Source organism: Ovis aries, chromosome 21 (genome assembly GCF_016772045.2).
Source record: "Ovis aries strain OAR_USU_Benz2616 breed Rambouillet chromosome 21, ARS-UI_Ramb_v3.0, whole genome shotgun sequence".
Taxonomy (NCBI): domain Eukaryota; kingdom Metazoa; phylum Chordata; class Mammalia; order Artiodactyla; family Bovidae; genus Ovis; species Ovis aries.
The window spans coordinates 35,134,009-35,149,122 of NC_056074.1; the positions used below are offsets into that span (position 1 = coordinate 35,134,009).

Here is a 15,114-nt window from a genome sequence, read left to right on the forward strand (position 1 = left end):
GTAGAGACCCCATGGACTGTAGCCTACCAGGCTTCTCCGTCCATGGGATTCTCTATCAACAGTATTGGAGTGGGTTGCCATTGCCTTCTCCGCTAACCATGGCAGCTCCGAGCAAATAGTTTGTAGCTCCACCCCTGAGGAAGCTCAGAAAGACTGAAGGCTCTGTGTACACTGGGTCTCCCAATACATGTGTTGCATTCTCCCCAGGAGCATTGGAGGCCAAGGAAAGAGCATTCTGGGCCCTGGAGGACAGGGATGGCTCAGGGATCTACTGGGGCCACCACTTAAAAAGTCACACTGGAAAGGACAAAGCAAGCATATGTGGCAGAGAGCTGGTGACTGGGGTGTGGGAACAAGAGGGAACCAGCTCTTCATGAAGTACCTCACCCAAAATCCCCTGGAGGAGAAGCCCAGTGATAAGATCATCTGAGATGGGATGAAGAGTCTATTTCATTACCCCTTATAATTCCTCTGACTGAGGACGTGGTGGAGTTGGTGGGTCATCACAAATTCTTCCACGGCCTAGATCATCTGCCAGTCGCTATCCTTGGGGCTGCCTCTCCTCAGCTTCTGTCATGGAGTTCTGGAGGAAATTGACAATCATGTGTGCTGCTCGGTCAGGGCCAAAGACCATGTAAAGCCAGTCATAAGACACCATGTCCCTGCCAGGATGGCTGATCTGGGGCTGTACCTGTGATCTGAGGTGGGACATTCAGAGAACACCCATGAACTCTGAAGTCCGCAAACTTCTTTCCTTAGTAGGTGATGCCTTTGGGATTTAAAACCCTAGGGTAGGTAGCTTGGACTTCCTCACTAGGTGTAGAAGCCTTAAGGAAGAAAGTTGCCAGGCTAAGAACATCAAAGAAGACCAAAGGGAAAGAGCGAGGGTGAGAGAGAATTGATGACTTCTGATTTCTTGGGTCCTGTCACTGAGATCTTTGTATTTGCTCTTATTCTTGTGTCCTGGATTCCCAGAACATTTCAATGAGTCTACCTTTTCCCTGAAACAAGTTAGAGTTGGGCTCCTCTCAATTTTGATTCAGACTTGCTTCTAAATCTTTTACTCTCAGACACAAACAGAGGCAACCATTTGTTTCAGCACCATTATGATTGAAACACTTTTTTCTTTACTGAGAATAGGGTGTGCAGACCACCAAATACAGTTCACCAACATCCCTAGCAGGAGTACCCAAAGTGTGAGTGGATGCATGTTAGGAGCATCCTTACTGATTCCTGAACCACTCCAAGCATATACACTGCCAGTGCCAGGCCAATCCTGTCATTTCTTTGATCAAAGACTGAGGAATACACCCTCAGGAAGATGTCTCCCAGGATCCAGGTCTCTGTAGATGGATTCAGTCTGTTCTCTTGAAAGGTGGCATAGCAGTGGCCTCTATCATCCTGGGGGAGTCTGCTGGGGTCCAGCCCCAGTGGATCCAGGGTAATTCGAAGTGTGGACGGCGTGGGTGAGGAAAAACTTATTTATTTATTTAATTAGAAATATAAGATTAGATTAGGAAGAAATAGTGTAGCAGGAAAATTTAGTGAAGAAAAGAGGCTGAATAACTTGGTTTACGTGGAAAGCCAATAAAGTTCCAGGCAAGGAGCTTGCACCATCTATGTTAGGCCACCAGCATCCTCTTGAATAGCAGGGGATGCCCCACCTTGGGCTCCCTCTCGTGTGGATCTTAGAAGCCGGGGCCAGTAAGTATACATGGTGAGCCTTCTCGCCCCAGATGGGAATTTAGACAGAAAATAGAGTAAAGAGGAGACACAGGGGAAACCAGTCCAGAGACTGGCCCATCCCCTATTGTCCAGAAAGCCCTTTTATACCCTTTTTTGTACATAGACATCAATGGATAACATAAAATTATGCAGCATCAGCAGCCCTGACTCTAATCAAAACCTAGCTTTGCTCTCTGCATACATAGTTGTATACACAAGTCTTAGGTGATTTACATCATCTTCTAGCCAGAGGGCCAATTAACATTTTACAGCCTTTTTTCTGATAAGGGTTTGTCAACCAGAAGACTTATTTGTGTTGATCTTCCCAAAGTCTGGTGCCACTCTCAGCACTAAATAAAGTTGCATTCTTATATAGCAAGGACACAAGAGGAGTGCAGTGATATATAACAAAGAAAAATAATTAACTCAAAAGTCTAGTGTTGCTAACATCAAAGTTACTACATTCCTATTTCTATATCCCTATTACATTGATTAATATCCTTCAGGTGCCTAAATGATTAAGAATATGAAGGTCTGGCAGCAATTATTGAGTCAACAGTGAAATCCATCACCAATATGATTTTTAGCTCTTTAGAAAAGGCTCTGTATCTTTAAGATGCTTTAAGCTTAGTGACTCTTGAGGTTGGGGGGCTGTAAGCAATCCACAGGTTGTAAAAGTTCAGGGGAACCTGTTAGGCAAGTTAGAGACCTATCAGAGGGGATTTTAAGCTGAGACATTCTTTTGCAGGCGACTGAAACCCTGAATTAACTTTTTCCAGAGAGTGTCAGAAGAGTAGAAAAGCAAAATACAATAAGGCAGGCATAATTTGCTTTTTTTTGGCAGGGGGAGTAGATGCTCAGGGAAACTCAGGGGGAACTCCTGAGGCCTGACTCGCCTTGCCCATCAGGCCTCTCCGCATGACCTTGTCATGGGTGGGATTCCTCATGCTGGCTCCCAGCATCTCCCCCTTTTTTTTTTTTTTGTTTTTTTAAACAATCAGGTGTAATTCAGTCGTGAGATTCCGAATGCTCTGCTGAAGAATCCTGACAATATGAGGAAGAATGATTATGAGAAGCAAGATTATAGCACCCATAGCAACATAACTAGAAACAGTAGACAGAATAGTCTTTCCAGAAATGAAGTTAGAGAAGGTGTAGAAAAAGTCTTTGGCTTCTCCTGTGGCAGTAAAATCTAATTGGGAGTTTTCCAAGGCCTGAATCTGATTATGAAGTTTCCCTAAGTCTAAACTAACATCTGAGCTGTTCCAAACACCTAAAATATGATTTTTGATACTTTCCCATTCAAAATCTGTCTCATTTACTTTCAGGGATGTAACACATCCACCGGTAGTCAGCAACATGAAAGAGCAATTTTTACTTTCAGACTCTGTAATTCAGTCCCAATATGCATTATTGCTTCTTCTAGGGCATCAACCCTCATTTCTAGTTTCCTATCTGTAACTTCCTGTGTTGCCAGCCTTAAAGAAACATTTTTGGACATAGTACCAACATATTGGGCAGTATGCACTTGTTGAGTCAATGATATTGCTGCCACAGTAACAGAAGTAATTGCAGTTATCAAAGCTGATATTCCCAAAATAAGTAAGCCCACAAGCCATTGTGTCCACATTAAATCTTGTAGCTGTTGCAGCACAGTAAGGCCATGGTTATCATACCAATACGTGGTTACAGTTACAGGTACCATGAGATAGGGTGGACGTTTTAAAACCATAAAAGAGCAAACATTATATGGAGGAGTTAAACAAGATGAAAGCATATATTGTTCACAAGTCACTACATTAGGCCCATTTGTACATTAAGTTTTCTGGAATCATTGGTGAAAAGAAAAACATAAGGAGAGGATAAACAAGCCAAAATAGAGTAAATAGAGTCATTTTCTGGTCGGAGTTTGCATTGCAGCAGTGTCAGTCCCGCTGGGATCTCGATGTTTATCTTGCCTCTCCTGCCAGCAGGAGTGGTGGCCCTCACCCCACCTTTCACTGAACCGGCATTGGCCCTAGCGGCGGCCAAGCAACATGAAAAATTTTGAGCAAATAGTATACAGTTATCATATATCTCTTTCCCCCATCAATCCTCTATCCCATAGTTTTGCAGACGGATGCTGGGCTGCTACCAGCCGTAAGCACAGCATACTGGGTCCTGTCAGTCAGTCAGGCTGGCCCTGCCCATGGCTGTTTTATGCGGTGGTGGTGGCAGAGGAGTTCCCTTTTTGTTTTTTGTGGTCATGGCAGTGGAGGAACCAGGTGCCTGGGGGACTGCAACATGACGAATCAGCCTGTTTGGGAACCAAATTGGAGAATCTGTGTCCTGTGGAAAAAATATAAACACCTCCTTGGCCGCCAGTTAATTTTGGTTTGGGATCTTTTTATTGTCTGGAGAGGAGGTCTTTTCACGTTACTGTCGGCTTTACAATATATTGTTCCAGACGAATCCACATTTAACTTATTACAAAGAGAGCATGATGTAAAATCTGATGGGGGAAAACTATACTTAATTTATTCTTTCTTAATTTTTGAATGAACAAAGCATGTGAGGGTAAATGATGCAAGATTTGATGACAGTAATTTCCTATAGCAATCTGCCAATCATCATCAAACATTAGAAGAGCATCAAGTTGTTCTCTGTTATATGGAATTATAATTTTTGATGGCTCTTTACTAAACAATTTAATAAATCAATATACTTGAATTAATCTTTATAATTAATACATATATTGCAGCAATACAACATGCACACAACTAATACCAACCAACACAAACCAATGCATTGTAATAATACGTCTCACACACACAATATAATTATACAGTATATAAAACATATGTTATCACAGCACTCCAATCTATACCAATTAATATAAGCCACATTCATATTATATTACTGCAACATATACATTATGTATATATAATTATACAGTATATATTCAATATGCATATATATAGTATACATATTAATTTATATACAAATCAGCATGAGCCCTTACCTGTGATGCCCCCCAATATCCAGACTCAGTATAATTCTTTGTTTTATTTCCTTTTTTTGGTAACTATCAAGGAGTTTTCTCAGCATCAGGGGATAAGATAGTTCATCCAAAACCAAAGAGGGCCAAGACATGAGGTTGCCATGAGGAAGGGTATGGTGTGTGTAGGACTGGGAGTTGGGGAAACAGAGAAATGAAAAACAACAAAGTCCTACTGTAGAGCATAAAGAACTATATTCAATATTCAGTGATAAATCACATGAAAAAGAATAAGAAAATATATATATTTATGTGTATAACTGAGTCACATTGCTGTGCAGCATAACTTAATGCAACAATGAAGATTAGCCACACTTCAATAAAATTATTTAGAAAAGAACAAGTGCGTCCATAGTTCTCCTCACTCCCTGTTTCTTTCCTTCTGACTCCTGCTCCTTGATTTCTTTGCAGAGAATGCTGGTTCTCCTCCTGCATCACCACAATCCGTACTTTCTTAAAAGAAAAACTTTATTTTGTATTGGAGTATAGCTTGTTAACAATATTCTGAGTTTCAGGTGTACAAAAAAGGAACTCAACTATATATATCCGGGTATCCTAGTCCCAAAGACACCCCTCCCATCCTGGCTGTCATATAACTTAGTGGAATTCTCTGTGCTACATAGCAACTCATTGTTGGTATTCCATCTTAAATAGAGTAGGGCACACAATACTTTATTGAAAACTAAACTCAGGAACTCTGAGAAGCCTACTTCAGCTCAGACTCACCATCTTTGGCCACTCCAGGCTTGGTTGGGTAACATACTCTGGTTCCCCATCCCTACTGGTCAGTCCATAGCCCTCATCACCCCTAGTAAGTAACCAGTGCCCCAGTGCAGACCAGTTTGACATGCCATTTGCATGGAATCCAGTACAGTTTGCCCAGAACCAAGCAACCCTCCATATGGCTCAATGAGTTTGTGGTTTTAGAATTCCTGAAATTCCCGCTCTTCCTCAAAGCCTTCCTTGAGCCCATCAGCCTGCTCTGAATGCCCGCTGGGAGCTGACATGAAGCCTCCACTCTGTGGTGGGGCTGAGCAGTCACTGTGTACCCTTTAATCACATTAGCATCCAACCTCCCGACAGAGGGGTCGGGTACCCCAACTCACAAAGGAGGCACCTGGCAAGAGCAAGGGAAAGATGCAACCGAGTACTAGGCTGACCATATAATTTATCATCCAAACTAGGAAAACATTGAGAAGGGAAGGGAGACTGTTAACTTATGCTGGGAGAGCACACTGGGACTGTCCCCAGCCATTCCCCTTGTAACATGGGCTATTTCAGGGACTGCTAGTGCTGAATTTCATGTTCATGCACTTACAAGTTCAGATTGAAATGAAGCTCTTTGAGGACTGAGGACCTTAGTGCTCCCCTCTCCCTGACTCCCACCAAGCCATATTGTGTGGCCTCTCCACATTATTTCAGGAAGATCAGTGTCCCACACGGCCCTTTACTCTCAAGTGATTGTTTTGTGGGAGGCACTGGACCAGTCACAGGGATCAGCAGCATCTGCAATTGTGTGACATGGCCTCCAGAGGGCGCCCTCCTCCCAGAATCAGCCCAAGGGTTCCTGCAAGCTCTAGTTTGAGAACCAGCCCTCAGTAGTGTCCCCTCACCTTGAGGATGTAGACTCGACCTGGCACTGGGTAGTTGATGCCATTGATGGTGAAGATAATAGAGGGCAGTGTACTGACCACAGAACATGAAATGTAGTGCTGTTAGAGAGAGAGGGAGAGAGGCTGGCCATGGTGATCCTTGTTGTGTGTGGAGACTGGGAGCAACCTTTCACCTGGGAACCATGTGGAGTGGTGCTGATGAGCTTCTGCATGTTATTGACCAGTGTATCTGGGCCTTCGATAAATGCTGCTCTGGTGTCAACAATGGCCTCACAGCCACAAGAACAAGCAATAATCTGTCTTTTCATGGAGATGCTGAGAGACAACGGAAGAAAGTGGGTACCAAGGTCACTGTGAGTCTCCCCAGAGTTGTCACCTTCCCGACTGTCTCCTAAACAGCCCTTCGTCTCTCGCCCTCTTTTCCTTTGCTCTCGATACAACACCTTTTTTGACACCCTCAAATGCAATACTGGAATACGCTAGAATATTTTGTACCTTAACACAAGCTGGCCTCCCTTCCTAGAAGACTCCAGTCCCCTTTGACTAGCAAATTTCTTCTCATCTTCTAGCTTAATTGTATTGTTTTTGGGAAGTCTTTCCCCTGGTGTTTATCAGTCTCCTGTCTTGGTCACTCTCTGTAGACCCTGCCTCATGTCTGCTGGTGCTACTACTGCTAACTCACTTCAGTCATGTCTGATCTGTGCAACCTCATAGAGGGCAGACCACCAGGCTCTTCTGTCCCTGGGATTTTCCAGGCAAGAGTACTGGAGTGGGTTGCAATTGCCCCCTCCTCCTCATGTCTAGCATGTGCCAAAGTCACAATTCACTATGTGGGCGAGTCACTTCATCTACATCTGCCTTCTTAGATGTGAAGGTGAGTTTTATTATCCTTGTCTCACTAAAGTGCCTGGTACACAATGGATGTCCAATGCTTGTCTGTTCAATGAGTGAATGAAGACTGAGAAAACAAGAAACTTCCAGATAGCTGTATCAGATGGGGAACAAACAACGGGTCGCACACAGAGTGAAGATGGAGATTCGCAGGGGCAGCAGATTCTCATAGTAGGGGGAGAAAGGGGCTCCTCTGGGATAGGGTGTCTGCCAGCACTACTCCTACAACCAGCTCAGGCACTGAGACCCTGGCCAGGAAATATATGACTAGCCCACAGAAACTCCAAAGGACAGGTCAGCTTTTCTCTGAGGGTATCACACAGAATCTTATCAATTATGCCTCTTGTCCTCAGGTCACTCCTGGATCCCACCTACCTGATTTTCTGTTATATCCCCTGTCCCACTGTGTGCCCAAGAACGTGGGGTGTCTTTTTTATTATTTGTTTTCATGTCTTAAGACTGCAGCATCCTCTCTCCACTGCTGGGTAGCTGCTCCCTAAGAAGACTAGTTTTCCCTTTTCTCAGGACTGTCCCTGTTTTTTAAATGACATTAATCTGTACTGAGAACTCCCTATGTCCTAGGTATCCCTGGACTGTTGATCATCTTATCATAACTCTATTCAAGCTGGAGAAATTCTCCCTAATCCTCTGTTCATGACACTGTAGAGTCCTCTAATCATGCTTCCCACCTCAGAGGGCAGTTGGTTCAGCCCTCTTCCAGCTACAAAGAGCTCTCTGGTGCCTTTTAGGACCCTGGTCAGAGCACTGGTCAGAATGCCGGGGATTATGAAACCCTGGCTTGTTTGTGTATTTATGTGCTTGTGAGTTTGTATGTGTGTTTGTATGTGTCTCTGTGTGTGCCTGTTGTCTCTGACTAGCTATGCATATTTTTATGTGTTGCTGTGTATGTTTGTATGTGTCTGCTCATGTGTTTCCATGTGTCTGTGTGTCTGTCTGTATCATTGTGGGTGGTGTATATATCTGTGTGACTGTGTGTCTGAGAATGCATTTGAGTGTGTCTGCCTGTGTCCATGTACAGTAGCGGGAACATCACTTGGGCTGACCCTCAGAGGGAGAGGCTTACTGGTCCATGTGTACAATCCAGTCCCTCACTTGGATCAATTGTACCCAGTTAAGCTCTCCCTCATAGTAGCGGTGGTCTACCCCACCAAACATCAGCACACTGCCCTCCTGCTCATCTCTGTAGAGCGAAGAGAGGGGGGAATCCTTGGAGGACAGTAACAACAGCACAGTCTGAGAGCTGTGGTTGTCCACCCATCAAGGCACTAATAAGGTCCCCATGTATAGATGCAGAAATTGAATCTAGGAGAGGTTGAAATCCAGACTGAGGTCTGTTACTGGCTTATGAGTAGAACAGAGGAGGTTAGAAGCTGAATCACTTGGCTGGGCTCCACCCACTATGTCTTCTGAAGACCCCCTGGACCTCCAGCGACCTGAGTACTCAGACACCATCAGAGGACAGGGTGCTGAAACATTTTGGCTTTCCCCTTGTCCACCTGTCATTTTTCAGGAAAATCAAGGCCTGGGACTTCTACGGGTGTGGGTTCAGGTCACACTCAGAAGGGACCCCACTTCTGCTCTCCCTGTCTTGAAATACCTCATATTTCTTGAACAAGGGGTCCCACACTTTTGTGTCTCACACTTTCATTTCTCACTGGCTCCTACAAATTGGGTAGCTGGTCCTGGGCTCCCAGTGAAATGCTAATGAGGAAGGAAAGATATCCACCATCATTCCCCTTCCTTCCTTATCAAATTCATAAGCAAATCTAATGCCTTTTCATTCAACTTGTTTTCTGTTGCCTTCCATTAGCCTTCCTCCTCACTCACCCCCCTAGACCAAGTTACTGGTCTTGAGCCCAGGAGTAGGGTTGTGTTCCAATAAAATTGTATTTATAAAAGCCAGGGGTGAAGCCAGGTAGGGTCCTAGGGTCATAATTATCCTTGGTTAGGTTATCCCTCAAGATACTCCTTTATCAAGTGTTCTCTAATTTTTGTGCAACTGAAAGCATCTTAAAGCTAATCTGGAGAAAACTATTGTAAATCTCAGACTTAGTTGCTCAAGAAGGAAAAAAGAGGCTCAAAAGTGGCACCTTGATTCTTCAGCTTGTCAAATATGGAGGTGGCTCCAGAGAAGGATATGTTGGGGTAGTTCAAGCCCAAGACACCATCAAAAGTTATATCCTCAAACCCATATTCCACCGTGCTTGGACCGAACGGTGAGTACATACAAGGTGCCCAGTCTGTGGGAGGGAAGAGTGTTCCCACTTACAGATACATGAACTGGGGCTAGGACAGGGCTGGGGTGCATTGCCATTAGATCCTCAGAGAAGAATTGAGGCTGGGCTCTGTCTTCAGTGGCCTGCAGACGGTTAGATCAAGCTGGAAGGGGCAGAGGATGGATTTGGGTTCCATTTGAGAAAGGCTGTGAATTTTATCACATCTGCCCCTCTGAAAAACACCAACTGAGTGAGTCAAATTGGCCTTGTGGCTTCTGTACAGGTGAGGCAACCAAGAATCAGGCCTGGTCCCATTGGTGCCACCTTATGGACAAAACAATAGAGAGCAAGATAGCCTTCTCTTTGGCATCACTGTGACCTAATGAGAGGAATGGACTGCATTCTCTGTAATATACTGAGGATTCTGCATCTGTCCAGGAAGACAGAAGCCAAAAACACAATCTTGTTTGTAGGGTTCTATGAAATTACTGTCTGGGGAATTAACATTTTGGGATATTTGTATATTTCTGTGAGTGTGTATGAGAGACAAACAGAGAGAGGGGAACTACTGTAGTATTTTGGGGGAGGCAGGCCATAGGTTTATTAGACTCTGAAGGGTCTTCTAGAGTGAGAACTCATTCATCAGGCCCCTTGACTTCTCAGTTCTCCAGTTTCCCATTCTGGATACCTGAAGCATTTGACTGCCTCCAGGGTCCCCAGATCAGTTTTATCCTGTCCCCAAACACCCCTCAACAACTTCAGTTCTGAAGCCTAACTCTACCACTTGCCACATTTGCGCCCTCAGCAAGGCCCTTTCTATCTGCACCTCAGTTTCCTCATATGTCTCATGAGCTAATCAGACCACCTACTGTGTGGGGTTGTTGCAGGATTAAAACAGTTATCACCTGAAAGTGCCTAGAAGAGTCTGTTAATATAAAAATGGGTGTTTTTATGCCTTATTCTCACTCCCAGCAAAATGAACCATGAACTGCTCATGGGCAGAGGAGCTGCAAGTCCACATCTCAGGCCACTCCCTGGGTTAGCTAATTTGTTTGCTCATGTGTCACCACGGGCACTGTCTCCCCCGAGACATGATCCTGTGGATAAGATGGCCAATATCTATGGGAGCTGGGCTAGGAAGTGTCCTGCCAGATGGTTCTGCATCTGTTTTGCAAGCAGTCGTCACTCCATAGCCAGTCCTGCCTCAGCATTTGTTACACTGTTACCCGAACTGTGTCATCAGCAACAACTCCTATCATTCTCCCAGATCGATAGGTGATGCTGAAGGTCTTTTTGGTAAGCTGGAAGGTGGAAGAATGAAGATGTCTGAACCTAATCTGTGTAGCTGCAGACATAAGAGATGAGTGTCATCAGGTGCCAAGGATGGAAACAGGGCGGCAGGGCAAGTTAACGATGGTCTGGGTAGGGGGTTCTGTACTGACAACAGGTTGAGCTGTTTCAAAAGACAGAGGGCACCCACAAGTCAGATGAGCCTGTGTCAAATATAACCTGGAATCCTGTGGGGGTGTTCCAATGGTGATGTTACCCACATAGAGTATCTACAGGGAGAAGGAGGGAGTGGGTTAGTGCAGAACTGGCTACCCTCTATTCCTACACTGATGTTTCACTCTGGATGTGACATATCTCTTGAGATCACTTTCTAACTACCGTGCAGCTCACAGACTTTGGTCACAGAGGTATCTGCATTTTATATATTTTTTTTCTGTGCTACATTTTATGCAGGATATTGACTCTATGACCAGGCTTTTAAGTGGCACCTCCTGCATGGGAAGCCAAGAGGCATAACCACTGGAGTTCCAAGACCACTGGACACCCAGGGAAGTCCTGGTGCCTTCATTTGAGAAGCTCTGTACTCTCTTCAAACCCAGCTTTAGCACCCGCTTCTCCAGGAGGTCAGTTTTGAGCAACCCCAGCCACTCCCTCTAGACTCAGACCACATCCAATCAGCACCACAGAGGTGACCCTTTCATTTGACATGTATTTATTCTTTGCCTATCTCTCAGGCTGGCATGGGCATTCTTGGAGACAAAATAAGCCCTTTGTCTAATCTAAAAACAGTAACCACTGTGATTCTTATGGCCATACATGGAATACAGGTTCAGTAACTTTTTACTGCTGTTGTACTTGCATCTGTGGAAAATGAATTATTCCTCTGCCTCGGGATTCACAATTGCTTTGCAGTTTGTTCTACCTTTTGATCAGTGATGGTTCACACTTCATCTGTAACTGAGTGGCTCACTTAGTTCAGAAGGAACAATTGCCCTCAAACTAATGACACATCTTTGACACAGAAATGTATATTTACCTGCCACCTGGTAATTTCAAGGCCCAGCCACAAAGACCAACAGTTGAGGATGAGAGTGCCTTCTCCTCTGGGTGGGGTCCCTGTTTTCCAGAGTTTCTGTCTCCTGCAGGAATCTCAACCTCAACATCCCACCTGGCACCTCCAGATGAGCCCCATTGCTTGGCTAGAGCACCAGGGGGCGCTGTGGAGTACCATCCTCCCATAATATGTAGAGTACATCATGAGAAATGCTGGGCTGAAAGAAGCACAAGCTGGAATCAAGATTGCAAGGAGAAATATCAATAACCTCAGATATGCAGATAACACCACCCTTATAGCAGAAAGTGAAGAGGAACTAAAAGCTTCTTGATGAATGTGAAAGACGAGGTGAAAAAGTTGACTTAAAGCTCAACATTCAGAGAGAGAAGGTCATGGCATCTGGTCCCATCACTTCATGGGAAATAGATGGGAAAACAGTGGAAACAGTGTCAGATTTTATTTTGGGGGGCTCCACACTCACTGCAGATGGTGATTGCAGCCATGAAATTAAAAACACTTACTCCTTGGAAGAAAAGTTATGACCAACCTAGATAGTGTATTGAAAAGCAGAGATAATACTGTGCCAACAAAGGCCCGTCTATTCAAGGCTATGATTTTTCCAGTGGTCATGTATGGATGAGAGAGTGGGACTGTGAAGAAGGCTGAGCACCAAAGAATTGATGCGTTTGAATTGTGATGTTGGAGAAGACTCTTGAGAGTCCCTTGAACTGCAAGGAGATCCAACCAGTCCATTCTGAAGGAGATCAGCCCTGGCATTTCTTTGGAAGGAATGATGCTAAAGCTGAAGTTTCAGTACTTTGGACACCTCATGCAAAGAGTTAACTCATTGGAAAAGACACTGATGCTGGGAGAGATTGGGGGCAGGAGGAGAAGGGGACGACCGAGGATGAGATGGCTGGATGGCATCATGGACTCAATGGACATGAATCTGAGAGAACTCCAGGAGATGGTAATGGACAGGGAGGCCTGGCGTGCTGTGATTCATGGGGTCGCAAAGAGTCGGACACGACTGAGCGGCTGAACTGACCTGAACCATGGTAAAACATAGTTTTGAATACAGGTTCTGTTTTGCTATCTTGGGTAAATCATATGATCATGAGTTGTCTCAGTCTCCTCTTTGGTAAAATGGTGGAAATAGCATTACAAACCCTCCAAATAGGATATCTTTGGGATAAGTGAAGTGATGGATATAAGGTACCTGATAAATTGGAAGTCTCAACAATGACAGCCATTAGCATTGTTGTTGCCATCCCCTTCATTCCTTCTCATAGAACCTCAAGGAAGGAGTTAGAAGGGGGACTCTTATACTCTTTTACAAGGGAGCAATTTGAAATGCAAGAGATTTCTGAGTTAGCTGTGGTCTCACTGCTTGTCAGATATAAAACAGTGTATCTTTCTCCAAGTTGAAAGATAAGAGAGAGTTGAAAGAAGAATCCAAGATATAGGGAACAAGTAAGGGAAATTCAGAGGCTTGAGAAGGAAGGAAGAGTCAAATGAAAAATTAAAAGGAAACAACACAAAGAGAAATAGACTCCCAGTAACTTCCAAAGAGAAGGAGAGATAAATGACAGTGATACAGCGATGCAGACATAGGCATATACACACTAAAGTAGACAGGGGGAAAAGAGGACATGTTGAATAAAATGTAGAAAAGTGCTATTCCACAGGACTACAAAGACATCTGCATAGAATATGCACTGAACAGTTGCAAGGAGTTGCGAATTGAATATGTCATGACATGACTGGACCCCAATATTTGTGCAACCCAATCAAAACCTTGGGATCCACAGTTCCTATAGCAAGTTACTTATCAATAAGTAAGAGTTGAGCTTTAAGACTCTTAGGGAAATATTCCATTCCCTTCTAAACCTGATGGCTGGAAGAATAATCAGATGAAAAGAAAAATCCGAGAAAGGAATATGATGTGGCTTGCAGTCCCCATACTTACTGGACTATGCACTTTGAGAAGGACACCAGCTGGAGGAGCACAAGCCACTTGATGCTTTTTCCCTGGCTCCAACTACTCAGGGAAGTTTGGGTTCTTAGTATGTAGTGGTGACTGGGAGCCCCTAGTTATATATGCTCTGACCTACCTGAGTTTTCCTGTTTAGGCCACTAAAAGATCCAAAAAAAAAAAAAAAAACCACAAAGCTCTTGATAAAATCTTTACCTACATCAGTGTCCATGGTGAGTAGCCTTTGAAACTTCTAAGAATACAGATAATTGAACTCTAATCCCTTCCTTGAAGCTTGGCTGGAAAATCAAACTAATCTTCATGGACAGCTAAGAAGACAGAGAACTTTGCCTACTTGGAGGAAAAACGGCTAAGAACATCATCAAAATGAATACTAGGGGCCATGCTTGACATTCGTGGTTTCATATCATCTTCTTAGGTACTTCATGAGATATGCATTGTTGTCTTCATTGGAAAGGAGATTGCTAGGAGGATAAATTGTCAAATGGCAAAGTGAAGACTTCAGGGACAGCCTAGGGACATACAACTGGCTTTAGTAGTGAGTCTAATGGCAGACATCAGGGACACCTATGCCAGGCTGCATCAAAGATTTAGGGCAGAGCAGTACTTCAGTTACATGGTTTCAGTATTGAAAGAAATGTCATATGCAACCACAAGATATTTCATAACATCCAACAAATGTATAAGGAAAAACTGTGCTAGGTTCTGGGTTAAAGGCTTCAAAGACAAAGTTGATCAAGACAAAAATATTCTTTATCTTAAGAGAGCTAGAAGTCAAGTTCTCACAAATTCATGGCCCCAGGAAGCAGGAGATATGATACTAGGACTAGGTGGCCATGTTGAAATCTGGGCAGCACAGGCCTTACCTCTGGGAGTAGACTTTCCTCCACTTCACTCATGCTGGAAAGCAGGCCAGTTGGCCATGTTTTCAAGAGAATCAGAAGTTTGGATATTTATGCACAATCCACTGATTTTAAGGGTAGCAACCAATCCGCCCCCCCCCCAAAAAAAAAAAGTGGGAGCGAAATGTCCAGAGAGTTGTGCTGGAATCAGCCTTCAGTCTCTGCAATATTTTTGTTTCTGGCCTAGACTGGGGAGTGTAGTAGGGACAGAGAGGAATTTAATTCATGTTGGTTGATTTAAAAAGAGACTGAATGCATGCTAAACATGCTGATTGATTGGAAAAGACCCTGATATTAGGAAAGATTGAAGGCAAGAGGAGAAGCGGAAGAAAGGATGAGATGCTTGGATGACATCACCGAATCAATGGA

At 44.0% G+C, this 15,114-nt stretch overlaps 1 pseudogene; it reads right to left on the bottom strand.

The window, feature by feature from the left end:
* Window positions 1-541: 541 nt before the first annotated feature.
* On the bottom strand, window positions 542-14,742 carry LOC121816022 (pregnancy-associated glycoprotein 1-like; annotated as a pseudogene).
* Between the last annotated feature and the right edge of the window lie 372 nt (window positions 14,743-15,114).